Genomic DNA, 27,450 nt, shown 5'->3' with positions numbered 1-27,450 from the left:
GCTTGTGAAGATTTCTTGCCATTTCGCGGAATTTTGCAAAAGGCAAATTCCGTCCACCCCTAGTAGTAACGTGTCATTTTGTAGCAACATGTAATGTTTTTATTGCAAACTTCGAGTAATTTCCGCAAACAAAATTACAGGCATTTCACCCAGGCCTCATTTTAGGCCCTGAGTGTTGAGGGTTGTTTCCCTCCATGGCAGCGAGGGCTCGATACCTCCGGGAGACAAGGGACTTTTTGCCCTGGGACACTGAAGGCTCGGATACCCGGGAATACGAAGATCGGATAAACTGGGGGACAAACGACTTGGTATGCTCTGGAAACCAAGGACTTGCTACGCCCAGGACATCAGCTCTCAGCTCTCAGTACCTCCGGAGTACCAGGGGCACAGTTCCCTGGAGCACCTCATGCCCAGTGCCCACCCCAGGGCACCAATCCCACAGTACCCCTGGGGGATTGAGGGTCTGCTTCCTTGGGCATGGAGAGTCCAGGTTTGCTACCACCAATGGACCTAGAACTGGGTATGATTTTGGGACAGAAGGCTCAGTACTCCCAAGGGCTGAAGGGTCCGTTACCCAGAGGACATTGTTTTCGGTGCCCCAAGGGATTAAAGCTTTGGTAACCCCTGGGGCACCGGGGGCCCGAACACCCCAGTCACCAGGGCCTGGTGCCATTTGGGGACCACTGACCCAACACCATTGATGGTCCATTGACTGAGTTCCCTTGGAGCATCAGTGGCTTGGTACATCGGTGGGACTAAGGGCTCAGTTACCTGTAGCAGTGAGCGCTTAGTAGCCAGTGGACTGAGGGTCCTATATACCTGGGACACTGAGGATCCATTACCCCTTAGGCCTTCTAGTCCCAGTACTCCGGGACAGGTGACCCAGTACCCCCAGGTGACCAAGTGGCAGGTACGCATTAGGCACCAAGGGAACAGTACCCCCAGAACACTGAGGGCCTGCAACCCCTATGGTACCAGTGACCCGGAACCTTTGAAGGCCCATGATCTAGTATTCTCTGGGTAACGCAAGCCCTGTATCCGGGGGGGGGGGGCAATGATCCAGTCCCTGAGGAAATGTCTAAGGGGGTCAATACGATGGCGGGCAGAAAAAGTCTGCCCACCACCATTATGGAATGCGGGACCGTCTGCCAGGGGTGCGGCGGTCCCGCACCTGCACTTAGGATGCCACCGCCAACGTGGCAGTGGCATCCCCCATTCTCGGCATTGTGGTGGGCGGTGCTCACAGCACTGCCCACCACAATGCTGGAAATGTACGTTGCACGTTGTGCATTTGCATGCACAAGGTGACAGGCACCTTGAGTATGCAAATGCAGGGGGTACCATTGGTACCCTCCATGTGCAATCCCTCCAACACCGGACAACGGCAAAGACCGCATGCCTTTTCATGGTGGCAACGCTGCCATGGAAAGGCCGCTCTCCGCCTACATCTAATATGGATGGCGGTGTCTTGCAGACAACGCCACCATATTGAAGGTGTTTTTCGCCCGGTCGACGAGTTGACCGGCGGAAAAGCGGCAGACTGTCTTTCCGTCCGCCCCGGACCCCCCAGCCATCATAATATGGCAGGGGGTCTTTCTGGTGTGGATGGCGGGCGGTTCGCCCCCGCCGGCCCTACGGTGGCATCCGCGTGCCCGGAGGGGGCGAACCGCCTGCCATCCTAATGGGCTCATACGTTTTTTCCTGTGAATTCTAGTACTTTTAATATTAGTTTTTTGAGGGGATACAACAGACTGCATGTCCCAAAATTAAAAGAAAAAATCAGCAGAAACTAGTCATGCATCGACATGCACTGGGGTCATTTAAAAAAATAGCTGAAAGGGCTGACCTAGCTTAAGATCAAATGATGAATTTCCTATCGAGATTTATCCAGATGTGTAAATGCATTGTCACTAGTAATTGGAAAAATCCGGTGTGACACGATATTTGACAGTTCTTGCAGGAGTAATAAAAGGACTGGTGTGGGATGAAACCGGAGTTGCACCAAACAGTCTCAAATCTTTATTGTATTACACTTAAATCCTGAAGCGCCCCAGCACGTTGCGTGGGATTAGTGTTAGGTTTCTTACATTCAAAAAAAGCTGTGAAGCAAATGTGTGCTTCACACGACAAGTACAAACTTAAAAAAAATATTTATAAGATGAGCTCAGTGACCGAGAGAGGAAAAAAAAACAGACAATCCAAATGTTTTTTGCCGGTGGTGGCGTGGCAGCAGAATTCCTGCACCTGATTTCGCTATAGGATGAAAGGTCTCTTTATAAACTTGTTCCTATGAAACTGCTTGAAAATAACTAGACATTCTGGGATTTTCTGCAAAGTGGAATTACCCAAATTCTAACCACAACCCCGCCCCCTATAGAAAATGTGTTTTCAGGTAAGTAACCTATGGCAGGCAGGACCATGGACTAAATTGACCAAATCCTGTGTTAATTGTGACATGCATTATTTACTCCTGTGATTGGTAGTCATTTACACACGCTTGGCCGATTAAGATATCTGACTTATGCGCAGGCACCCTTGTACCCTTTCCTCTAGTCCGTATCATGACATTTGTGCTCTTCGAAATCTCTGGCAAGTGAAGGTAGTAAGTTATGACTCATGTTTGTGTGGCACTTCCATGTTCCTCTAGGTCCTTTAGTATATAAAGACCAGGATGCAATCTGCAAAGTCCAGATTCCATCTCTGCAACCACCTTGCAAAGGGAAGAACAAAACCATGGTTGCATTTCTAATGACTCCCCTATTAAAGACCACATGCTTTTCCAGACACTCTCCTTATCCCTCCCTAATTTAGAGGCCGATTAGGATGGCGGACGGACCTGCGTCCGTCCGCCACCCCGAGGTGGAGGGACCGTCCGCAGGGGCAGCGGCGGTCCCTCCATTGGAATTAGGATCTGACCGCCAACTTGGTGGTCACATCCTGTATATATAACATTGCGGCGGGTGCTGCTTTAAGCAGCATCCACCGCAAAGTCAAATATGCATGCTGTGCATTTGAATGCACAAAGCGGCAGGCACCGCGTGGTGCCTGCCGCATTGTGCATGCAAATGCAGGGGGGGGCCTCTAAATTAGGGAGGGATAAGGAGAGTGTCTTGAATTGCCTAGAATTGTTGTCCCCTGAGGCGGAAGCCGGGGGTAGGCTGAATCTTTTATGATCTTTTATAACGCTTTTAAAAACTTGTGACTTTTAAAATTGCTCGCACTCCTAGAACTGTTGTCCCCTGAGGCGGAAGCCGGGGGTAGGCTGAATCCTTAAATAAAACGCAATTTAAAACCTGTTGCATCTAAAATTTGCAATCGTGATTATTACTTTTGCATTTACTTTTCTTCCTGTTCCCTCACCGGGGCTAGAACCCCGCTTTCACGCAGGCGCGCACAGGGGTAGACGCCATCTTGGGCGGAAAAGAGGTGAGCGCACTAGCTCTTCACTGTAGCTCCACCCATTTCTTGGCTCCCATATAATGGAGTCTCTTCCCCGCCGGCGCAGCCAAAGGCGGGCCCGTCTGCGCCCGTCCGCGCCCGACCGGGACCAGGGGCCACCCCCCCTGCTCCTTTCACTGCAAATAGGTTGATGTATAACGGGGACCTGCTACTTCAACTTCGTCCATCCACCTCAGCAAGCTGCCTGCATCATTTCCACCCCCTAGAAACCCCTCATTGCTGTCCGTTCTGTAATACTGAGATTATCAAATCTTCGTCTAAACCCGGCTTTAGAGACTATCGCATGTTTCTTCTCAATTGCAGATCTATTCCAAAACACAGCATGGAAATAGCTTTACTGCTGGATGAACTTGCCCCTGATGCAATGTTCATGACCGAAACCTGGCTGGCCCAAGGCTCTGAACCGGATGTGGTCCAAGCCCTTACACCAGGCTATCAAATAGCCCGCTTAGACCGCCCTAAGGGCAAAGGTGGCGGTGTCGCCATTATATTCAAGGACATCTATGCATGTCGCTACTCCCCGGAGCCCATCTCTGATTGTGAAAGTTTATCTTTCACCATTGAATTCTCCCCCAATGTTAGTTTCACCGGTATCCTTATTTACCGCCCTCCAGGGTCATGCAAAGCCTTTCAAACAGCACTTCCTACTGTAGTGGCAGAACTGGTCATTGCCCCCTCCAATTTTACTGTGCTTGGAGATTTTAATGTCCATTTTGACAACATCTCTGACACCTCCGCCACAGAAATCACAGCAAGCCTAGCGGCAATGCAACTAGAGCAACTAGTCTCCCACCCAACACACAATAAGGGACATCTTTTGGACCCTATATTCAGTAATTGTGAAAATCTGATAGTGGGTACAAGTACTCACCTCCCCTGGACAGATCATTTTTTGGTACCATTTAGTTGGACCACTTATAATGCCCCCGTTTCCATCCCCATTCCATGCCAAGTACGTAACTGGCCTAAGTTAAATATAGACAATTGGTCCAACATCCTTGACACCACTAGACCCACTCTTGTCACTGACCCCTCTGTCAATAACACCCTAGTCGATGACTGGATCATCAACTCTCTGGATATTGTTCTTCCTCTGCGCTCACCGGGCCCAAAAAGACAGAAAAAAACTGCACCTTGGTACTCAGAGGAGCTCAGGGAGAGGAAACGGGTCTGTAAGAGATTGGAAAGGAGGTGGCGCATGACTTTCAAAGAGACAGATAAATCCACGTATCGGGAAGCCATCAGGGCGTACAAATCCGAAATTAAAGCTTCCCAATCTGCCTTTTACAATGGCAAAATAATGATGGCGAAGTCCAAACCCAAGGAGATCTACAAGATACTGAAAACCCTGACAACGATTCCACCCCCTCCAACAGGCAACCACAATTCAACCTCTCGTTGTAATGAATTAGTTGACTTTTTCTTCCATAAAATAAATACTATTTATCTCTCCTTCCCGGATCCGGCAACTGAATCTCCCACTTCTAATTCAGACCCTGACACCAAATCAGGAAATCCTCCTCAGATCTATTTGACCAATTTCTCTCTCATGAATCTTGATACGCTCAGACTCCTGATGCATCAAGTTAAATCCGGCTCCCCACTGGACCCTGCCCCCCCCAGCGCACTGGTCCAAGCGGACAACATCATCCTTCCAACACTCTTGGAGCTTCTGAACTCCTCCATAAAGACAGGACTGGTGCCATTGGCCTGGAAACATGCCATGGTGTGGGCACTTCTGAAAAAACCTACTCTGGATCCTGGCAATTTGAGTAACTACCGCCCGATATCACTGCTTCCCTGGTTTGCCAAGATCCTCGAAAAACATATCAACACTCTTCTAACTGAGTTTCTCGAGCACAACCATCTGCTTGACATCTCCCAGACGGGCTTCCGCCCTAAACATGGGACGGAGACTGCCCTGTTGGCAGTGACAGAAGAGGCTAGGCGGATTTTGGATCGGGGGGGATCAGTGGCAGTGATCCTCCTCGATCTGAGCGCTGCCTTTGACACGGTAAACCATAAAATCCTCTTGAATCGCCTATCCGATCTGGGAATTTCAGGAGAAGCCCTGGGTTGGTTTAGGTCCTTTTTGAGTGACCGCACCTTTCAGGTGTTTGAAAGCTCGACCGTCTCTTCAAGCAGACCGCTGGGATGTGGGGTGCCGCAGGGCTCCTCGTTGAGCCCTACACTTTTCAATGCGTATATGAGGCCACTGGCTGAGATCGTTCGTCCGCATGGTATCAACATCATTACCTATGCGGATGATACTCAGCTAGTGGTCTCCCTTGTGCAGGGGAACAACTGCCAACCACAATCCAACCTAGCGATGTGCCTGGAGGAGGTCAAGAGCTGGATGACCATGTCTTGCCTGAAACTCAACGACGATAAAACGGAGCTCATGCTCCTAGGCCCTGCAGCCCCCACCACCTTAGAACTGCTATGGCCTTCGAGCATGGGCGCTCCTCCCACTCCCAGAGATAACATAAAAAGTCTGGGAGTGTGGTTGGACAAATCGTTGACTTTCAATACCCAGGCAACTAAGGTTTCTGCGGTCTGCTTTGGTCTCCTCAGGTCGATTAAAAAAATCCTTCCTCTTCTCCCATTTGAGGCCAGGCAGATAGTGATCCAAGGCTTAATTCAATCTCGCCTTGACTTCAGCAACTCACTGTACCTCGGGGCTCCGGAGTACAGCCTGCAAAAACTGCAGCGGACACAAAACTGTGCAGCCCGCTCTTTGCTGGGACTCCCACGCAGAACCTCGATAAGGCATGGCCTAAGGACTCTCCACTGGCTCCCTGTCAGGGACCGAATAAAGTTTAAGACACTCTGCATTGCCCACCAAGCCTTTTGGAAGACTGGCCCAGAAATCAATCATGCCCTAATTCTTCCCTACCAGCCCAACAAACCACTCCGTTCCTCAAATGCCTTTTTGGCAAAAGTCCCTAGGATCTACAGAGCCAGATCAGGAGGCCGCTCTTTTGCCTACAACGCGTCCAAACTGTGGAACACTCTTCCATGCCATTTGAGAAGCAACTCCAACTTAGTAAGCTTCCGTAAACAGCTCAAGACCTTTTTGTTTAATTAATTCAGATCACCCCTGGATCGTTTTTCTGGAAGACACTGTTCTAGTTTTAGCGCCTGGACGCCTCAGGGCAACTGTTGCGCTCTATAAAACGGCTTTTCATTTCATTTCATTTCATTTCAAGATGAGGAAAACATCCTACTAAATGGAAGGCTTTTGGTGATATGTGTAGGAGAGTAGGGTCTGCAATCCTATGATCACCCCAGATTTTTGCTTTTTGCTTCACTGGTTTACGACTTCCCTGGCTGTGGGCCTGCTAATCAGACCCACATCCTAGCTGTTCTCTCACTAAATTGGCACGTGTACCTTAGGTGCATATACCAACTGGTACTGGGCCACCTTATCAGACCCTGTAACTCAGGGCATAGGTGTACCCAGGGCCTACCAGGGGCTGCAGCATGTATTATGCCACCCCTGGCTGGCCATCTAAATCTGACACAACTGGCTGCACGACAGCTGGGGCAAGGTGGTGTAATCACCCTTTGCTGTAGATATAGTATACCTATATCTAAATGGACACATGTATTCCTATCAGTCACTCCTATGGCAGGCCTTAACAATCCTGAAGGCAGAGTGCATGGAAACATGTGAGATGGTGCTCTGGCATGATCTGAGCCCGTTTGCAGCTTGCGGAACCAAGTCCTAATAGCTGTTCCATGATAACGCATACCATATACTCTTAAGTGCATTATAATCCTCGCGGTTATATGCCAACTCTGGTATCGCTTTATCAAAACATGTCGAGTAAGGTGTCATACGAATTGGAATACTAACCCCTCGCCAATTCTGGCGGCGGGGTTAGCATTCCACCCTTCTAGAGGGACACGACATGTATGTAACTGTGAACCCCGGTTAAAGTTAACTCAAGCCTCAGCATCACAAAATGGATGCTGCCACCACAGACACAAGTCTGACCTCCTGCTGCTGGGAGTCCTTCCAGCGAGGAGAGCTTGAACAAAGAGTTTCCTGTCAGGGGCGGTGCTAGCACCATCCCAGACAGGGTTTTGTGTATCCTGGGTAGGGAGGGCTGAATAGGAAGGTGACTGCTCACTATGCATAGGCCGGCTTGAACCAGTTCCAGGGGCACACCAGCCCCCGAGCTGGGGAAAGTCCGGCATGGGAGAGGGGTGTAACCACCCCCTCTCCTGGTCCCACCCCTGGGCAGGACCTAGTCGCGTACCAACCCCTTTCTTTAGAATAAAGGTGGGAGCGGGGACCCTTCCAAATTAGATCATCTTTGAATCCTGAAACTACTTTCTACGAAAGGAACTCAAGACTTCTTCTCAAGATTTCTCCCTTGTGACTAAGGAGTAGTCACCCTGCATCAGCGGGCACCAACTAAGTAACCTGCGGTTTGCTGCACGTCCTTCCTCCGGAACCAGACCGACCAGCATGACGAGACCCGGCTTCCCTGGCACCTCTGACCTCTACCTACATCGTCAGCCAAGCTGAGATTTGTGGGTGTGACGAGACCTCGAGGGACCGGCCATCTTCAGAACTGCACGACGCTTATCCAGCACGACCGCCGAGGGATCCTCGAGTGAGTGCTTTGGGGTTTGAGAAGCCCTAACCCTGAGCAGCTCCAGCACCGAAGTCCAGCCCCCCAGCATCCACGATATCTGCGTGGGGCCCTTCTGCTCTTTGCTGCTCACCGCGTTGTCCTGCCACTTGCCTGCTGGCTTGTAGCCCTCCTGACGACGAACTACGACACTTCCATCGCTGGTCTGATTGCTCGAGGCTGGCCCTTGCTCCCCTCCAACAGAGGAGCACCCCGGACCCTCCTGGTCCACTCCAGACGCCATTTTGAGTCCACCGCGTGGGCTTGCATTTGCCAAGAGTTGTTGCCCCAATCCTGGGTCCAGCATCGCCAACAGCAGATACCTTCGTGGGACAGCTCGCACCTCCATCCTGGTCGCCGACAACGCCTCCTGGTCCGAGAGACTGCAGAGCCCAGCGTCCCCCACTCACCTGGTCGAGGTGACTTCATCCGGTGCCATCCTGGTGCCCATCTAATCACTGGCTAGTGATTCAGAACTCGGTCCCCTCTGCTTACAGGTATCCTCCATCATCGATCCAGGCTTGGATCACATCGAACATCTTCACTGGTCGCCTGGCAGCAACTTCTTCTTTCAGGCTCCTGGTTCGTCAACGAAGAATCCCGACGACACTTGAACCCTATGCAGCCGCAGCCCCTGGGCTAGATAAACCGAGTACCACAGTGCTCCAGCGTAGATCCACTCTCTAAGTGTCCAGATCCACTTTCGTTTTTGACCTACCTAGTCGGGTTCGCCCGAGAACACTAACTTTGCAATTACTAGTATCCATAGACTTTGTCCTGCATTACGCGTGAGAGTTTCCACTCTGCACACGACGTCCCTAGGCCTCCTGCTTCTAATCTAAGGGTTCAGCATTGTAGGCCTAGTGTTTCTAAAGTCTCTGAGAGTAGTACTTACCTGCTAGTAATTTCGCATTCCACTTCCATAGTATATGGTTTTCCGTGCCCCTCGGGCATTTGTGTAAATTGTGCGACTTTCAGTATTTCTTTAAGAGTTTTTTTTGTGCTTATCGCCCTGTTCTCATAAAGAGCCCAGGGCTGTTGTGTTATAAATAAATATCTGTTTATTTTCATAACAACTTGTGTGGTGTCCTTTCACTTGGTGTTCAAGGGGTATATGTGATGGTATAACAGCTGGCTTAACACGCCCTCTAGAGTTTAGCCTAAAGACTGCTCTTGTCCATGCTACTAGGATAGCTGGTCTATCAGGTTGACTTACAACCAATCATCAAAAAGGGTCGTTTGGAATGATACATAGTGATCACTAGAATAGTGAGCACTGCATATCAGGCCAACTTCTCTCACAATATGTAGGGAAGGATTGGGTGAGCAACATGCTAATAGAAGCACACAACCAGGAACAGTAAAGCAAAGTCTATTAACAAACGACACTTCTAAGAACTAAGGGTGTCAAAAAAAGAAGGTAATGTCTCAAGCCAAGGTTGGAGTAAGTCAAGCACCACACATTGACGCTCCATCTTAACTAATGTTAAACTAATGTAATGTAATTATTTTGAGATATATATATATATATATCCAAATATTCCGCTTTACATGTGCAGTCCTGCACAAATCAAAAACCGGATAATGACCACGATTCAGTGCATGATGTTTATTTGGTGCTTAAGGTCGCCATGACGCGTTTATATATTTTCCAACACAGTCATTTCCCAAATTCATTTCTTTTTCAGAAATATCCAGGTTGAGAGACCAACCTACGCGTTTCGTTCTCACAGAGAACTTGATCACGGTAAGGATGACGATATTCATGGAGTGGTGTGGCTCACTGGTTAGAGGAGGCAGACCCGAGAGCAGAGAACGGCCTGGGACCAGGGTTCGATTCCCGACGCGGCAGCGTCTTGGACCAGCATCAGCGGACTTGATAATTCTCGCCTCGGTGCCTACTCTAATCAGGGATCACACTCGGCAACTCAGGGCATTAAGCTTGGCTCATCTCCACAACGGCCCCTCACAAACGCCGGGGATGCCTGGTTTCACCTTGGAGACTCCCAGGAGGGACTATCTCACAAGGAAGGCCAGGACGGGTTCCCCAGCGGTCTATACCGCTACGAGGCCTGCAGTGCGGGTAGCAGTGTGCTTTACAAGACACACCATTATTTATTTAATTTATATTCGTTTCAAACAATTAAAATACTTTGGTGGGAAATGTGACCCACATTACCCCCAGGTCCCTCCTGTCCTCGTCTCATTCCTTAACAAATTGGAGATGACCATCTCCGCGACAGAAAAAAAGAACAGGAGCTTACTGGGATACCCAACCCACTCCCTCCCACTGGGAGTACATAAACGGTACCAGCCCAGCATGCAGCCTGTTCTTTGTTTCTGTCTACCGACAGAATGGGGCGTGTTCTGGGCTTACCTAATTGATTCTTTCTTGGACCTCTTGTCGGGGCTGCTGGGCTGTCCTCGCCATCCTCTTTCAGCGTCTTGGCCTGTCGGGCTTGCCAGGTGCCGCGTTTTTTGCCACCCGGCCCTTTGCAGCTGGGGTGCTGTTCCTCCCAGTCTGTACCGGGTTGCAGTGCACATCTCCCTATGGCTTGGCCGGTCTGGGGGACACGCTGCTGCAGCTGTTTGGCGGGTCCTGGGGCTCTGCTGGGCGATGCTCCTGGGCCCCCTGCCTGGCGTTTGCTGTCCTGACTGCCTCCTCTTGTTCCTGGAGCCCTTGATGCTCGGTTGGGTCGTTCCAGGGGCTGGACTTGCTGTGGCCTCAGTGGCCATTACTGGCAGACTTCTCCACCCAGCGCTGGTTTCCTGGTGCGCTCCTGGGCTGGCTGATGGGGAGGGGGGGGGGGGGGCGCAGTGGGCTTGTGGTGCGCCCTTGCTGTCCCCTTGGTGAGTACCGCATAGCGGTCCCCTTTTTTTCTCCTTTTTGGGCGACATGTGCTGGGTCTGGCGGCTTGAAGGACTTCAGCGTCCCCTGCGTGTGCCTGTGTTTGTACTCCTGGTCACAGTTTCATATCCCAGCAGTACCTCTTCTCCTTTCTGGGGTTGTTATGATGAGTGCTATTCAGTTGGGGGACTGCGGACGTCTGTTATTCAGCGCCTGGCTCCCCTGTTAGGTATCTGCCTCTTACTCTGCTGGTGACATGTTCGACTCCGGGTCCTTCCACCTGTCTTGTCCTCCGGCCATGCCTCCCTGTGTCCCCCGACTCCTGTCTGCTTTCGTTGGTTGGCAGGGTCGGGTGTGGTTCTTTCCTGGATGGGTGTTCGCCTGGATGTTCCTGGTGGGCTTTTGATCGTTCCGTGGGGTTCTCTTGCGGCCCTGGCTGGTGTGTCTTCCCCCTTGCCCTCTTCGGGGTTTTGGGTTGTTGCCTGGTTGGCCTTTTGCTCTCTGCCGCGCTGTGCGCCTGGTCCTCTGAGGGATGCCGGGGTTTGGTTCCGGGGCCTCCTTCTTGCGCTCTGCCGTTGTGCTGGTCTCTCTGGGGCCTTGCCTTGTGGGCTCCTTGCTTCTTTCCGGTGCTGTTGGGTCCCGTCATCCTCCCACTGCTGCTGGATTCCTATTGGGACTTCTTTTTCCTGGCTCTGGTTCCTGCGTGCTGGCCCGCTGTGCTTTGCTGGTTTGCTGGTTACGTGTGGTGTGGGTCCGTTTGCTGTCTCGGTCCGGGGTCCTTGGTGTCTCCGGCCTGGTTCTTGCCTCCGCTGCCCCCTGCTCCCGGGTGCCTGACGGTCCTTCGTCGTCTTCGGGTGCCTGCGGAATTAGCTCCCCCTGCCTTCGCTGTCCTGTCTTGGGAAGTGGTTTCCACTGGGTCGCCGCCCTTTTTGGGGGGATTCTGCCTGGGGGAGGGGGGGTCCTTTGGGGCTTCCTTCTGGGGTTGTGTGTTCTTTGACCTTCTGGATTTTCCCTTGCTCGGCCCTTGTTGGTGGTTGGCGTCTGAGCTCGGGGTCGGTCCCTGTGGGACTACTATTGGCCTGTCTCCTTGGTGGGTGCTGACTGGCAGTTTCTTGCTTGCTGTGCTCTCCTGCGGCCTTGGCTTCTGTTACACCTACGGCCTGCCCTGTGGTTTGGTCGGGTCGGCCCTGGTTCCTCCCTGGGGTGGTGTCTGCTTGCTGGGACGTGGCTCGCTTTGGGCGGTCTATCCCAGAGTTTGTTGGCTTCTTCTTGTGGCCTCTTTGCTCTACCCTCTGGGCTTCCGGACGTCCTGCCCTGCGGGCTCCTGTTGTCCCTGGTCGGCCCTGGTTAGTGCCTGGTTTGGGGTACACCTTGGTTTGCCTGTTGCTCTAGCTTGTTCTGGTCATCCCTGGCTGCTTGTCAGGCGTTTGCCCTTTTTCGGGTCCTGGTGCCTTGCAGTTCTTGGGCTTCCTTCGGCTGCCTGCTGCCCTTCCGCCCGTTTGTTCCTGGTCTTCTGTGGGTTCGGGCCTGGTGCGTGCCTGTCTGGGTGTCTGCCTGCAGTTTTCACTGTTGGGCGCTTCTTGCCTCCTTCCGGATGCTTTTGCTTGCACCGTGCTTGGGGTGTCTGCCTTCCGTGGGTTCACTGGGTTCTCCCCCTTGTTTTCCGTGGGGGGGGGGAGGAGGCTGTTGTGCCCTTCCTCTGTCCTGGTGGGCATTGGTCTTGTTGGGCTGTTGACTCCGGTGTGTGGTGCTGATTGTGGCCCTGGTGGGTTTTGGCTGGAGTTGGGTTTGCTTCTCGCCTGCTGGGTTTTGGTTTCTGGTTGTGGTTTCCTTCCCCCCTCTTGTGTTTCCCTGGTTGGCTTGTTGAGGTTTGGGCTTGCCTTCTCGCCAGCCGCTCCTTTTTGCCTTCTGTGGTGGCTGGGTGTCATTGGTCTTCCTTGGCCTCTGCCTTGGGTAGCCCCTTGTTCTTCGGGTGCCCGGCTCCTGTGCCCTGCCCTGTTTGCTGTGCCCTTTCCCTGCTTGTGGGTATTAGGTGTCGGCCTCCCCTGGTGTGTGGGCTGCTTTGCTGCTTCCCGCTCCTCTCGATTCACTTTGGGTTGCGGTTGGCTTTGCCTTGGGTCTGGGGCTCTGGTCTTTTTTTCATTTGGGGGCCTGTCGTTGGGCCTGTGCTCCCGCCCAGGCTGTTTTTGGCCTGTGGTGTCTGTATCTCTTGCTCTCTTGTTGGCACTGGGGTCTTCCTTATCCCCTTGTTTGGGTATGTTCCCGCTCCCCTGTTGGGTGGTACACCTTTGGATTCTCCGGGCTCCTCTCCTTTGGTTTCTGGTGCCTTAGTTGTTCCGGTGTGCTGTTGGGGCCTGGGATCTGCCCCTGGTGGGTTTGCCGTTGCTGTCCCTGTGTTTGGCCTTCCGTTCGCTTGTGCGTGTGGGTCACTGGTGCGCCTTTTGGCTTAGGGGTGTTGGGCTTTGTGCTGTGGGGCCCTTGTTTGCTTGGGGTCCTCTTTTGGTCCCTACTTGGGTCCTATCTTGGCCGCTCGTTCTCTTGGGCTTTGGCACTGTCCTGGGCTGGTCTTCTGTCCTTTTCTGTACCGCTCCTTTGCGGCTGGCTGTGGCGCTGAGTCCATTGTGTGGGCTGCTGGGCTCTGTCCCTCTGCTTGTACACTGTCTGGGTGGCCCGGCTGTGGTTGGATGTTGTGCCTTTTCCTGTACCCCTTCTTGGTTCTCCCTCCGGGTCCTGGTGGCACCCTATTGGGTGCCTCCTGGCTGGCTGGCCTGCTTGTTTCTCCGGCTGGCTTCTTGGGCATTTGTGGGTCCTGCTGGGTTGGGCTGCTGTCCTCCTTGTTGGTCTTTCCTGGTGTGCCTTCCTGCTGGGGTTCGCCTTCAGTGGTTCCTTGGTGTCCGCCTTTCTCCTCCTGATGGGTGGTCGGCTCTTGTTTGGGGGTGATTCCTCCTTTCCGGTTCTGGGGTTTGGTTTCCCCGGTTCCTTGTTCGGCCTCTGTTGCTGTCTTTATTAGTTGGGCTCTGGGTTTTTTGCCTGGTCTGCTTCGGGTTGCGCTTCTTTGCTCTTCCTGGCCTCCGTTGGGCCGGTTGCTGGGGTTCGTGTCCCGGTGTCTCCTGCTTTGGGGGTGAGCCTCGAGCCTGGCCGCTTGGCTGCTTCTTCTGCCACGTGTTCTTCTCCCGGTAGGGTGGCCTTTTTGTTCCTGTGGCTCTTTGGTGTCTCGGCTGGGGTTGGCCGCTAGTCAGTCCTGCCCTGTCGCCTGGTCCTCCTGTGGTTTTCTGGCCTCCGGGTTCCCTGTTGCTGCTGTTGTCAGCTGGGGAGGGGGGGGGCTTGCTTGGGTTCCCTGCCTCCTTTTCTTCCTGGCTGTTCCTCTGGGTCGGTGCCTGTTTTCTTGTCAGGTTCTGCTCTCTTTGATCTTTGCGGCTCTGCTGGTGGCTTCCCCTGGTGTGTTGGGGTGGTCCTGTGGTTGGACGTGTCTTTCCTTGCTCTCTTGCTTTGGCGTGCCTCTTCGGTTTCGTCTTCCTTCCTCTCACTTTTGGTGTGGTCCTTTGTGGATACCAGCACCTGTGGTTCTCCTTCTTCCCTGTTTTTGTGGGGTTCACTCTCTGGCTTGCCTCTGCTGTGTTCTTTCCTGGGCATTCGACCCGGCCTGTGTTGCCTGTTCTCCTCTGCTCCTGGCTGTTGAGATGTGTTGGCCGGTTTGGTCCCTAGTTGGAGGGCTGCCTGGTGCCTGGGGCCGTGGGCTTCGTCCTTGGGGTTTCTCGCTGGTCGGTTGCCTTTTCTGGCTCTGTTTCTCCATTGGGGCGTGTCTGCTTCTCCCGGCCTTCTTTTTCTTTTGGTGGTTGGGGTGGTGTGGGGCTTTGTTTTGGCTGGGGGGTTCTTGTATTTTTTTCTGGTCGTCCCCTGCTGGTTTTTGGGGTCTCGACTCTGTCCGCTTGGTTGTGGGCATGGTTGGTTGTGTGCTCCTTCCTGCATTTTCCCCCTTTCTTGGGGGCTCCTTTTGTTCCCATTGGGGTGCCACTTTTCGGTCTGGTGCCCCTGGCGTTGGTGGGGTTCCTTAAGGCCAGGTTCTTTGCTTTGGTATTCTCCAATTTGTTATGGAATGGAACGAGGACAGGAGGGACCTGGGAGTAATGTCCCATTACTTACCGGTAATCATCATTACTCCTGGTCCCCTTGTCCTTCTCCCATTCCTTATGCCCCTCCCTCCCTCCCTGGCAACCGGCCTTCCGGCTGTTAGCTTGTTGTTTTCAGGCTGCATGCTGGGCTGGCACCGCTTATGTACTTCCAGTGGGAGGGAGTGGTTTGGGTATCCCAGCATGCTCCTGTTCTTTTTTTCTGTCACAGAGATGGTAATCTCCAATTTGTTAACCGCATGCGCGCTAGCGGTTTTCCCGCTGAGCGCTGCGATTTCGAAAATCCCGCGTTACGTGACAAGGTCAACTCGTCACACGCACAGCGCAGGTAACGCCCATGACGAGTTGACCTTGTCACACGCATCGAAGGGGTTAAGGAATGGGACGAGGACAATGGACCAGGAGTAATGAAGATTACCGGTAAGTAACAGGACATTTTGATCTCAGATCCATTTTAAGGTATTCTGGGAATTGTAGTTTGTTCGAACTTGGATATTCTTTAAGTTTTTTGTTTATGTGTCTGCGTGTACGTGTGTTTGTATCAGACTGCAATAAAAGTGTGTTAGTGCTATAACAATTAAGCCAAAACAAATTGATCTGAAGCATTGTAGATTTAATTGTTTCTTTGAGCCCATGCATGTTAGGCGCTATGACGCTGCCGTGCTTGTCTCTATGTCAGCAAAATGAAGGTTTTAATGAGAGGTTTTCCATTTGCCGGAAAACATAATTTTTACTATGTTGTCCTCATTTAGGCATGGGCGGAAAATCCGTTCCGCTTGCGGATTTTGCGGATTTTCGGGAAATCCGCAATCCGCGAGATTTGCGAATCTCCCGCAAAATCCGCAAATCCGCGAGCAGCGGATTTTGCTCGCACTGCTCGCACTGTTCGCGTGAGTTCGCGTGAGTTCGCGTGAGTTCGCGCCCCGCGAATAAGTGCAAAATTGCAGAAATACGATTTTAGCAAAACTGAAAGTAACTACTTACCAGGTTCAAAAGTTCAGGCTCATCATTAGTAGCCATTTCCTGTAGTGCTTCCTGAGGGGCCCCTCCAGAGTTCAGTTGCCAGTTGAAACTATTATGTGACCCTGCTCTGAACCTCAGAATAGTTACACATATGCCACAAAGGTCCTGAATTACAGCTAAGGGAGACAAGCAGGAGCCAGGCTGGAAGTTAAAATCCATTAATCAGCCCCTAATTCATTATTGTCAGTTGGGGCAGGGCAGGTGTTGTAACTAATTTTGCAACAATGAAAGCACTTAGCAAGTGCAAAAGATCACTAATCAGGGCGCACTAAGGAAGCAGGTGCCAGCTAAAAAAATATTCTGTGACACATTAATCAGCCCCAAATTAATTCAGGTCACTTGAGGCAGGGAAGGTGTGCTTTGCTTTGCCGAAAATAATGTACACTGGACAACCAGAGGGTGTGGTGATGAAACAGAGGGTGGCATGGGTGGGCCAGAGGGTGGCATGAGTAGTCAGAGAGTGGCAGTGGTGACAGAGAGTGGCAGTGATGAAGAAGAGTGTCCCAAACAGGCTGGACACGTAGAAACAACAAGTTCGCGAAACTTGCGACCCGACAGGTAAGTTCGCAATTTGCGAAAGTGTACAAAACCCTCGCGAACTGGCAGAAACACGGGCGAACACAAAAAAAAAAAAATTCGCGGGAATTCGCGGATTTTGCAGATTGCGAATCCGCAAATCCGCAAAATTCGCGAACGCGAGATCCGCAAAATTCGCTCATGCTTATCCTCATTACTACTACGTGCATCCTTATCTATGAGCACGAGTTTGAAAACTTATCAATTGATTTTTCTATGTGACAGGGTTCTGTCTTCCTTCAATGTCTAATTACGCCCTCTAGTGGGCATACTCTACACCATCATGTTGATTGCATTGATTTGACTTCTCCTTTTTACTTCCTCTCCTCTCATTTTCTGACATGCTTTTTAAGGGTTATGCACTAATCTTAGTTGTGTTTGTATGTGTGATTATGTGTTATGTTAATTGTGTTACATACATCAGTTTCATACGAAGATTTAGTTTGGTTCAGTCATAAGTGGACATACAGTTCCTTGCTCTGATTCAACCCAAAGGGAGTAAACGTTCTGAAATTCAAAATTTGCCTTGATTCTGTCTGCCGTAATTTCTTCTCACGGTTGCCTCTTCTTTCATTTCTAGGTATTGTATTAATTGCATAGAAGCTTAATAACATCCAGTTTCCTTCATGGTCAGTCTCCATGTGCTTGGCTATGGCATTGCCTCAGTCTTTATTTACTGTTGCTTGTGCGTGCTCAAGTATCCTCTTCTTCAATTCGCATATTGTGCTTCATTTGTACTTCAAGGAGCATGGATACTCTATCACATAAACAACATATTTGATTTTGCAGGTTATTAGTTCTCTTATTTGCCACATCTTGTTGTTTGCCAATTTCACCTCTGTTGTATTTTTAGTGTGATTTCAATTTGTCCGTAAAGGATTGTGTTGGGTTATTTGATGGCGTGTGTCTGCCTGGAAATCTGCACCGATGTGATGCGCCATGGGTCTTAGCGAATATGAGCCAGGAGATGTGGATGTGTTAAAGCTAGACCTGTGACCGCCAGCAACCAAGAACGCAAACAACACACGAAATGTGGAGACAGCAAGGACGTGGTGCTGCCTATTACCGGCGGGTGCAGGTAAGCACGTTTATTGTTGCATATAAGCGTATGGTGAAATTTACTTTTGTTAAATATTGTGTGGCAACATTGTAACAGGGCTGGCCTATTCTGTGGGAGGATAGGAATACTGACAATAAACCGCAATGGGTGTTCCATTGAGAACAAGCGGAAAATCGCAGTAACAATATCCGTGGACCACGGGCAGAAAAACTTTCCTCATTCGAAAACGCAACAAAATCATCAATTGATTTAAATCCAGGAATACAGAGGGAACCAAAATAGAAAAACGAGAAGCAAAACGAAATGAACTTTTCGACTCACTTTTTGATCAGGAAATGGACATATGGAACCAAACAGCGCGTAAGAGTCTCCCTACAAAATTGGACGCACAGAGTAAACTTAAACAGTGGGAACAATTAAGCAGAAAGGAAATAAACAAATGGTGGGAATAAATCACATTGAAAAAATACTTGGAAGTACGAAGAGTTCCAAGAGGCTTGAGAATATCACTTATGCCTAGCCAACAGGATGCAACAAACGATTTGCTGCAAGAATGGGGAGATTATGTCCTAAACTCCTCTCTGGGCCTCATAGCAATCTTGGTGATATAGAAGTAGCATTAATTAAAATAAAAGAGGAGTTACAAGAACTAGAAAAAGAAATCCGGAAAATAATAAAATTGAAAGAAGAATTGGAACGATACATTGAAAAACATGAGGAAGTAGTAAAACGTAGGAAGCAAACAAAGTTCCAACGGGACAAGGATGACTATACAAAGGGGCGGATATTTACATATGCCAGAAAATGTGATATTTTTAAAAAACAAGATCGCATGGATGACGCAGCCCAGAGTTCAAGTAGCATTATGTCGCTGACATTAACTGATGCCAGTGAGGGAGAACAAGAAACAAACATTAATCAATCAAAATGTACTTTTTTAGGGGACATGAGGTTGGTCCTCCAACAAAGACACTGAGAACAAAATCAAAACCCCCAACAAAGCCCAAGAGGAAGAGGGAGAGTACTCCAGTGGGAATCCAAAAAACAACAATGAGGGGAAAAAGGAGAAGGTGACTCAATGGGAAAAATTGGTGCCAAGACAAGGAGCATGCGTCAGAAAAATCCCATATAAATGGAATGGAAGAACTGGCTGTGATCAACCACTCAAAACGCAATATATCAGATTCAGAAATATCCTTGTTAAAACATGAAATAAATTATTTCCCGTCACAACAAATGGACACAGCACAAACCAGAGTAGAAATGTATAAGTACGTAAAGAAAATCAAGCTAGCTAAGATTTTTCAAGAAAATAAAGATATGGCGGACTAAACAAAAAAGAAAAAAAGCTTCAAACCACCAGAGTCAAATCTGATCACAACAGACATGAATGCACTACTAATTCTAATCAATCTGGACGTCACAGGAAAACAAGACCTTATCCCTGCTGAAACAGCTTGTCCCCAAATGGGAGCATATTTGAGTGGTAGAAAATCAACATCTCATTTTTATCCTCAATTAGTTCCAGGTAACAAAATTGATCTATCCCAGGAATCAGTAGTTCAAGACCTCTAAACATTAAAAAGAACAAAATACTGAGATAACCTCACAAAAGATGAAAGAATTGCCCTAAAAATCAAACTGAGGACAGAAATATCACCATAAAAATGGCCGACAAAGGTGGCAATATCGTCATTTGGAACACATTTGACTATGAATTGGAAGCACATTCCAAATTAAGAAACCGTGAGTACTATTGGTAATAAGACAATAATCCAACTATGATGTTCAAAGAGGCCTTAGACACGAAAATCATGCAATGGCTCTCAGAAAATCTCATTAACGAGGATGAAAGAAAGTATCACCCAACAGAACATCTGATAACTGCAACAATTTATTTTTTAACAAAGCTGCACAAAAACCCACTAAAACCACCAGGGCAGCCCATAGTGTAGCAAAAGGATCACTATTGGAGCCAATAGCCAATTACATCGACTCCTTCTTGATGCCATTTGTGTTAAACCTAAATCCTTACATAAAGGACACCACCGACCTTCTGAGGCATCTTCAAGAAATATCATGGCAAGACTCTTACATGCTCATCACTATGGATGTAATGTCCTTATATACTAACATCAAAAACAACATAGGGTTATTGGCATGTAGTTTCTTCCTCAAAGAACGGAATATACAGTATAACCAACGCAACCAAATGCTTGCAGACATGATTGAGATGTGTCTGACCCAAAATGTGTTCATGTTCGGCGAAGAGATCTATAAACAAATAAAAGGATGCGCAATGGGTTTCTCCTTCAGTCCTGGATATGCGTGTCTTGTAATGGGATGGTGGGAACAACTGGCCTGCCACCCCAATAATGACAAATACGTAAATAAAACTGCAATGTGGCTGCGATATATAGACAACCTTCTAATTGTATGGGATGGAACAGCCGCTAAGTTCCATGAGAACTTTGAAATCTTGAACTCAATGGAAGCAAATATAAGATTCACCTATACTATCAGCCAATAGAGAGTCGTATTTCTGGACACTGAGATCTAGGTCATTAATATTAAAATGCAAACAACTTTACACCGCAAAGGAACATCGACAAATGCCACGCTACACGCAGACAGTTTTCATAAGGCCCACACAGCTGCATTGCTGAGGTCATCAGATGCAACGCCCTTTTTCTCCAACACTCTGCAAACGCAGCTCCTGGTGCACTGGTGCTGGGGGAAGTACACTTTAGTCCTGAGGCCCTCAGGAAGCAAGGGGACGTTATCCCTCCCACGAGCAGTGCGCTGAGATGCATGTTTGCAGGGTGGTGGAGAAAGTGGGCATGGCCTCTGACCACCTCTCAGCAATCCCACTATGGGGGGCTTACTGGAGGTAACAGAAGTTCTACTTGGCCCCTAAGGACCCTCATCAGCCAAGGGAACTTTATCCCCCAACCAAAGCACACCAGATGGCACGTTTTCAGATTAGTATATGTTAGACTTGGCATCTTTTGGCTTGTTTACCCTGACTTTTTGCTTTCTGACCTCCCGGTTTTTACTCTGTTTTTGCTGGTGTAATGATTGTGCGCCCTTTCCTCACTGCGGTCCAGTGGTAAAGTGCCACTGCTCCTGTATAAAATGTGTTATGGATTGGTGTTTCCATGATTGGTATATTTGATTTATGTGTCAGTCCCTAGTAAAGTGCACTGTGTGTGCCAGGGCCTATAAATCAAATGTTGTTGGTGGGCTGCAGCACTAGATTGTGCCACCCACGCAAACAGCCTGTAAAGTGTAACTCTGGCCTGCCATCGCAGAGCCTGTGCACAGGCTGGGGATGCTCTGTCGACTTGGCAATTGCACAGACTAGCAAGTCCTTAAACCTTCCCTTTGCTACATGTGAGTCTCCTCTAAGGTAGGCCCAAGGTACCCCCATGGGCAGGGTGCATTGTATGTAAAAGGTAGGACATACACTGGTGTGTGTGGCATGTCCTGATAGTGAACTACAGCCTACTTCGTTTTTCACTATTGAAAGGCTACCTATTCTTCGTAGGCCAGAATGGGCAGTTTGATCATTACATCCTATGATCCTAACTGGCTCAGAGAATATGGTAGAAATTTGAGTTTAGTATGCCTGAACTCAGAATGATAAAACACATATTTTAGTGAAGTTGGTTTTAACATTCTGTGTTTGAAAATACCACTTTTAGAAAGTGGGTAATTTCTGACCTAACCAACCAGCCTGCCACTGCTAGCTTGTGTATTGTCTGTCTGGTTTGTGAGTGACAGGAGCTGGGGGGAGACAGGGTGAGTCATCCGGGCTGAATAGGCACATCTACACCTAGGTGGGCGGGAGGAGTAGTGCCTAGGTCTGAATAGGACTGAGCTCACCTTCCACAATGCTGGCTCCACACCCTGTGGTGTGTCTGAGGACCCTGGCCCCCACTGACAAAGGAAGAAGGTGCACCCTGGCAGAATGCACGCCAAACTGGTTCGAACTAGGTCCAGGCCCCTCTGCCTTCAGAGGACAAAGGAACTGCTTGTATAAATATTGGGGCCCAGACCCCAAGACTTTAGAACTTGCTTGAATCAAGGAACCTGCCAAGAAAAAGAGCTGGAAGAGCTGCCAGGAGAAGTACTGCCCCTTTGCTGTGTTGTTGCTTTGTTGGGTTGGCCTGCAGTTGCTGCTTCTGCCTTGGGCAGTGAAAGGACTGGACTGAACTTTCTCTTTCTCTACTTGTGCTGAGTATCTCCAAGGGCTTGAGGTAGAGCTTGCCCCCTGTTCACGAAGTCTCAGGAACATCAAAGACTTCAAGCCCGACGCCATCTACGACGCCGCTGTCGACATCGTGTCCTGAAGGCACCGCAGAGAGCACCGTTGCAACGCCGCACCGCGACCCTGGTTTCACCGACACTGCCTGCTGACGCCGCCACAGAGCTGCTGCTCGCACCGTGACCTGTAAGCACCGCACTCCACACCGCCTCTCTTCACGACAATGCCTTGATATCCCTGACGACGACGCTCCACACCGGACTCGATGCCACTGCTTGCACCGTGGTTCAGGGGCACCGCTCATAAAGTTATACAACGCACCACCCTCATTCCGCATCGCAGCCTTGGCCTACCGACGCCGGTGCCATCGACTCTAGTTGTCAGCCGACGACAGCACTTCAGCACCGTGATCTGCCAGCACCGTGACGAGCACCGCCTTCAACTCACACCACGACCCTGGTCTCACTGACGACACCATCTGCCGCCGCCACAGCAACACGACCTGTGGGCACGGCACGCCACATCGCTGCACTTTGCATCGCAGAACCCGACGTCTGCGAACGCCAGCGCTTCTGATTCCATCAGAGAGGAGATCAACCCGCAACGGGCGTGGCAACAAAAGGTCATTGACGACCTGCATCTCTGAAAGGTACTCTTATCGGGTCTTCTGGTACAGCGCGGCTCCAAAAATTCATCATTAACCCAGCATTTTAACCCGCAGAGCTTTTTACTATTTTCTCACAACTGGGCCCATTATTCTTACCTTACATTCGTTCACACATTTATTCTGCTACGAGGATTCAGTGAGGATCCACAAGAGGAGTCCTAGTGCTATAGCTGAGTGCCTAAACTAAAACTTTATACATTATTTACAACTGCAGTTTTATTTCTAATATCATGGTTTTCTAAAGAAGAATTTAAAACACCCCACTATTCATCTCTTTGATGGATCTGCTAGTAAAAGTTAACTAAAGGGCAACAAGACCGGTTTAATTCTCCATTTATTTAATTTTTATTTAGAGATTTAGGCCCCCATTAGGATGGTGGGCGGACTTTGCCCGTCTGCCATCCTCACTGTACGAGGGACCGCCCGCCATAAGGGCGGGGGTCCCGTGCCTGGCATTAGGATGCGCCCACCGCAGTGGCGGGCACATCCTGCATTCCTACCATTGTGGCAGGCGGTGCACTCAGCCCCGCCCGCCACAATCGCAGGAAGGCATGCAGTGCACTTCCATGCACAGCATGGCAGGCACCGCGCGGTGCCTGTCATGCTGTGATTGGAACTGCTGGGGGGTACCATAGGTAACCCCCATGTGCACCCCCCACCCCCCTGGGGATCATGGGGGCCCGCATCGGGCCCCCAATGCAGACTCTGCATGCCTTTCCGTAGCGGCATTGTCACCACGGAAAGGCATTTTAAAAGTGCCATCCTAATATGGCTGGGGGTGTCTGATAGATACCGCCACCATAGAAACCCTTTTCCGCCCTGGTCGCAAGGCGACCGGGGTGGAAAAGCGGTGGACGGTCTTTCCGTCCTCCGCGGACCCCCCAGCCATACTAATATGGCGGGGTCATTCCGGGACAGATGGCGGGCGGATCGCCCCCGCCAGGCTGGCGGTGGCTACCGCCGGCCTGGTGGCGGCAATCCGCCCGCCATCTTAATGGGCCCCCTAATCTCCTAGCATGATCTCTACCTTTTACTAAAAGGAAAATAATTCAGTTATGCATTAAAATCCTGAAAAAAAAGATTACATTTCAATAACATGTATTTATTAGCATGACAGCTTAGGAAAATAAATCAGAGACATATTACCCAGATATAGAGACGCAGACATCAGCATAGAACAAAACAGTTCCCAACGAAAACCTCTTTGTCTCTCTCAAAGGACTTCGCACCCATTCAAAAGTTAAAGTTCAGAAAAATTTCAAAGTCCCTGCGCCATATGAAAAATTGTGCAGACCGACAGCATCTCGGGGTGCAAAGATCAGGTCAAAAGGCTAACTCTCTCAATGTCCCAAATGTCCTCATTTATACCCTTTTTCACTAACTTATCTATCTAAATTCGTAACTCTTGAGTCCTAGAATGTCCGTGATTGGTCAATTTAGAGTTGGATGAGCATCACCTCATCGTTTTACTGTTCAATTTGTGCGGATTCATCCTCATGACATGAAAAATAGTAGTGCCTTTGTCCAAACTTTTACTTCCTTCGAAGTGTCTTTTATATTGGTATTCGATGTACTTTTCCCACGAGTCAACTTGCTGACTTCAACAAACTTGGCTTGGGCCCCATGAAGTAGGCCAAGCTGTCCTTGACCCATACTGCTCAGTCACAGGCAGCTCGCATCTCCAATCTGGCGCATGTGCACTTCTACTGCCATCTCAGAATTTTAGTCAGCATCCATCTTTGTTGGCTCACATAGGCCTCAATTTAGGAACTATTACAGAAACAAACACAAACCGAATGCCTCAACACTCGACTGTCCTTCTACAAACCCACCCGCCAACTAAGATCGTCCAATCAAGCCCTCCCTGCAATCCCGCGCATCCGAAAATCCACCATGGGTGGCAGATCCTTCTCCTTCCTTGCTGCCAAGACCTGGAACTCACTCCCCACTCACCTCCGCCTTACTCAAAACCACATCTCCTTCAGAAAAGAACTCAAAACCGGGCTATTCGACAAATAATGAACCCCTTCCCCAAGCGCCTTGAGACACTCTGGGTGAGTAGTGCGCTATATAAATGCCTGAACTTGAACTTGAACTTTATGAAATAAAGCCCTTTCTGTTTACCTCCCCCCTTTCTAATGATATCCCGGTTAGTATTTACCTAGCGTAAAGCAACACATATGCGTGATTTGACTTACCAATCTTCATGATTTAAGCCACAATTAAACAGACAAAAAGCCCAGTCATGCATTTCTCAATTAGATTACAATAATTGCGTACTTTTTATGACACAATATACGACAAATTAGTAAATTATGCTTGCCAATTTATTGCAAATTAGTATCCCACGTGTATATGTGTATGTGCATTCTATTTTATGTTGGTTAATTTCAAAACCACACATTTAGTTCTTATTACTGTTATGGAAAGTTAATTTCATAAGGGGTATACAAAACGTTTTGTTTCCACCTTGCTCCATCAACTTCCCCCTTTGGTTATTTTATCACCAAATACCCCCCAAAATTTAGAAGTTTTTTATTTCAACATGTTTCAAATTCTTTTAATTAGTACTTGTTACATTTCTGTCTCTTCTAACTTCTTTCTATCTTGATAAAACTTTTCTTTAAATTGTTCTATTTCAATATCACCTTTTTCTCTTTCCCTGTCTTGTTCTTCTTCAATCTTTTTCTTCAAGGACTTTTGACATTTCTTCTCTGCCTACATTGACAACTTAATCTCAAAACTAAGATCACTATTATTATTATAGTTACTGGTATTAGTATTTTACCTATAATAGATCTACTTATTTCATAAAACCAATTTCTAACTGCTGATAAACTTCTACCAAGTTTCTCAAGAGCACCTTCTACTTCTAGTGGTTCTATTTCTTTATGCAATTGTTTAATATTTGTAATGTATTTCTCAATGTTATGACTCTCATCAGGAATGTATGTACAACAGTGTTGCACCTTTAAAATTCCACAAACTCCTCCTTCTTTTGCAAAGATTATATCTAAAGCAAGTCGATTTTGCATTACCATACTTCTCATAGCAAACATTTCAGTGTTAATCATTAAAAATCCTCCAGCTGTGTCTGTTGACAATCTGTCTACTATTGTTGACAATTTTCTAATTCGGTTTGCATTAAATGATATGCCTACTGCTGGTATCAGTGCTCCAAAAACATCACCTATTATTTCGATTACACTTTCTCTTTTTCTACGACTTAGGGGTTTACCTATTTCATAAATCCCATTCGTACCTCTGTCAGCATAGAAAATGTTTGGAAAGACCAATCCATACCAGTGGTCAGGTAACCTATAATAAGCGTTGTTCCCGCAAAGAAAATAAATTCCCGGAAAAACTGGGTCATTTCCACCTTTAAATCCTCATCCCCCTTTGATAATATATGTATCTTCACATTGACTTGCACCCACAAAGTAATTGTCATACACAGTGTTATCTCTTTGAATATATAATTTCCCTAAAATTAGTGTATCTATACTTATAGCCACATTCACATTATGTCCTTCAATATTATTATCTGAAAATAACCATTTTGTAGATTTAGTCTGTTTTACTTTTTCTCGTCTCTAATATTGTTGTCTCCTTTCTTCTACCATATTTAAAAAAACTTTTTCTTCATTTCTCATTTTACAAGTCAAATTATGTTTAAAAGCATAATCATGTGTCAATTCTTGTGTTTCTAAAAAATATTCTCCAAAAACTTTAGCAGGCTTAATTTGATTTAGTTCTGCAACAATTTTCAATTTTTCAAATACATCATCTGAGTCAGAATAATAATATTCTATTTGTCCAGATCTATAAAATAGACTTGATATAACACTACAGGTCACTCATATGTTAACGGTATATGGTGATAGGTCATTCCTTCTGACACAGATGCAGGCAGCTTTACACAGACATAACAGTCGCAGACATCCATTGTCCTTACATATTCAGACAATCATTTTGAAAAGGTGTTTTTAGAAAAATCGCTGAGCTAATTATCTTGATGAATTTCAGGTCTATAGACATGTAATTTCTCATTTTTCGAATCATCATTTTTATCTTTCAAACTCTCATTTGTTTTCAGTCTTTCAATATCAGGAGTAAAAGGAATGATAATGGCAAGAATGAACCATATCAACATCAATATTACAGTACAAATTAACCACATTCTACACCATTTTCTAAAATTAGAACATTTGGATTTAGCCACTTCATTAGCAGCCATTCCCTTTTTTTGTACACAGCAAATATCTCAATCCTTTTACTTTCAATTGTCTCTTTTTAACCTTGTTTTCACTTACAATGTTCCTTCAAATTCAATTACAGCTTTCGTTTGGATAGATATATATCCCTTTCTTTTCACTGTTACACTTGAAAATCCTTTTCCTTTCTCTATGTTACAGTTTACTCACTTTCTTCTTCAACACCTTGGATATGCAAGTTATCTTGGCTGCTGTTTACTTCTCTTATTTGAGGCAGCACCATGTAGGTCCACTCAGGTGATTTATGTCTTCTCACTCTTTTTGGCTTTTGCACAATTTCTATTTTCTTTCCCAACAACTCCTTTTGACTGGTTATTTCATGTACTTGATCCTCTTGCACTTTTGCTTTATTAACCAATTTAATTTTCCGTCCATCAATTTCTTTAGGCCAATTATCTCCTTTTCTTACTCTTTTTATTTCAGGTTCAGTAGTGTTTCGCTCCACTAACCAAGTTTGTTTTCTCGAACTCCTCCTCAATTCAGCTTCGTCATCACTGTCATCT

Source organism: Lissotriton vulgaris, chromosome 12 (genome assembly GCF_964263255.1).
Source record: "Lissotriton vulgaris chromosome 12, aLisVul1.2, whole genome shotgun sequence".
Taxonomy (NCBI): domain Eukaryota; kingdom Metazoa; phylum Chordata; class Amphibia; order Caudata; family Salamandridae; genus Lissotriton; species Lissotriton vulgaris.
The sequence above is the reverse complement of the archived record's forward strand: the minus strand, read 5'-3'. Positions refer to the sequence as shown.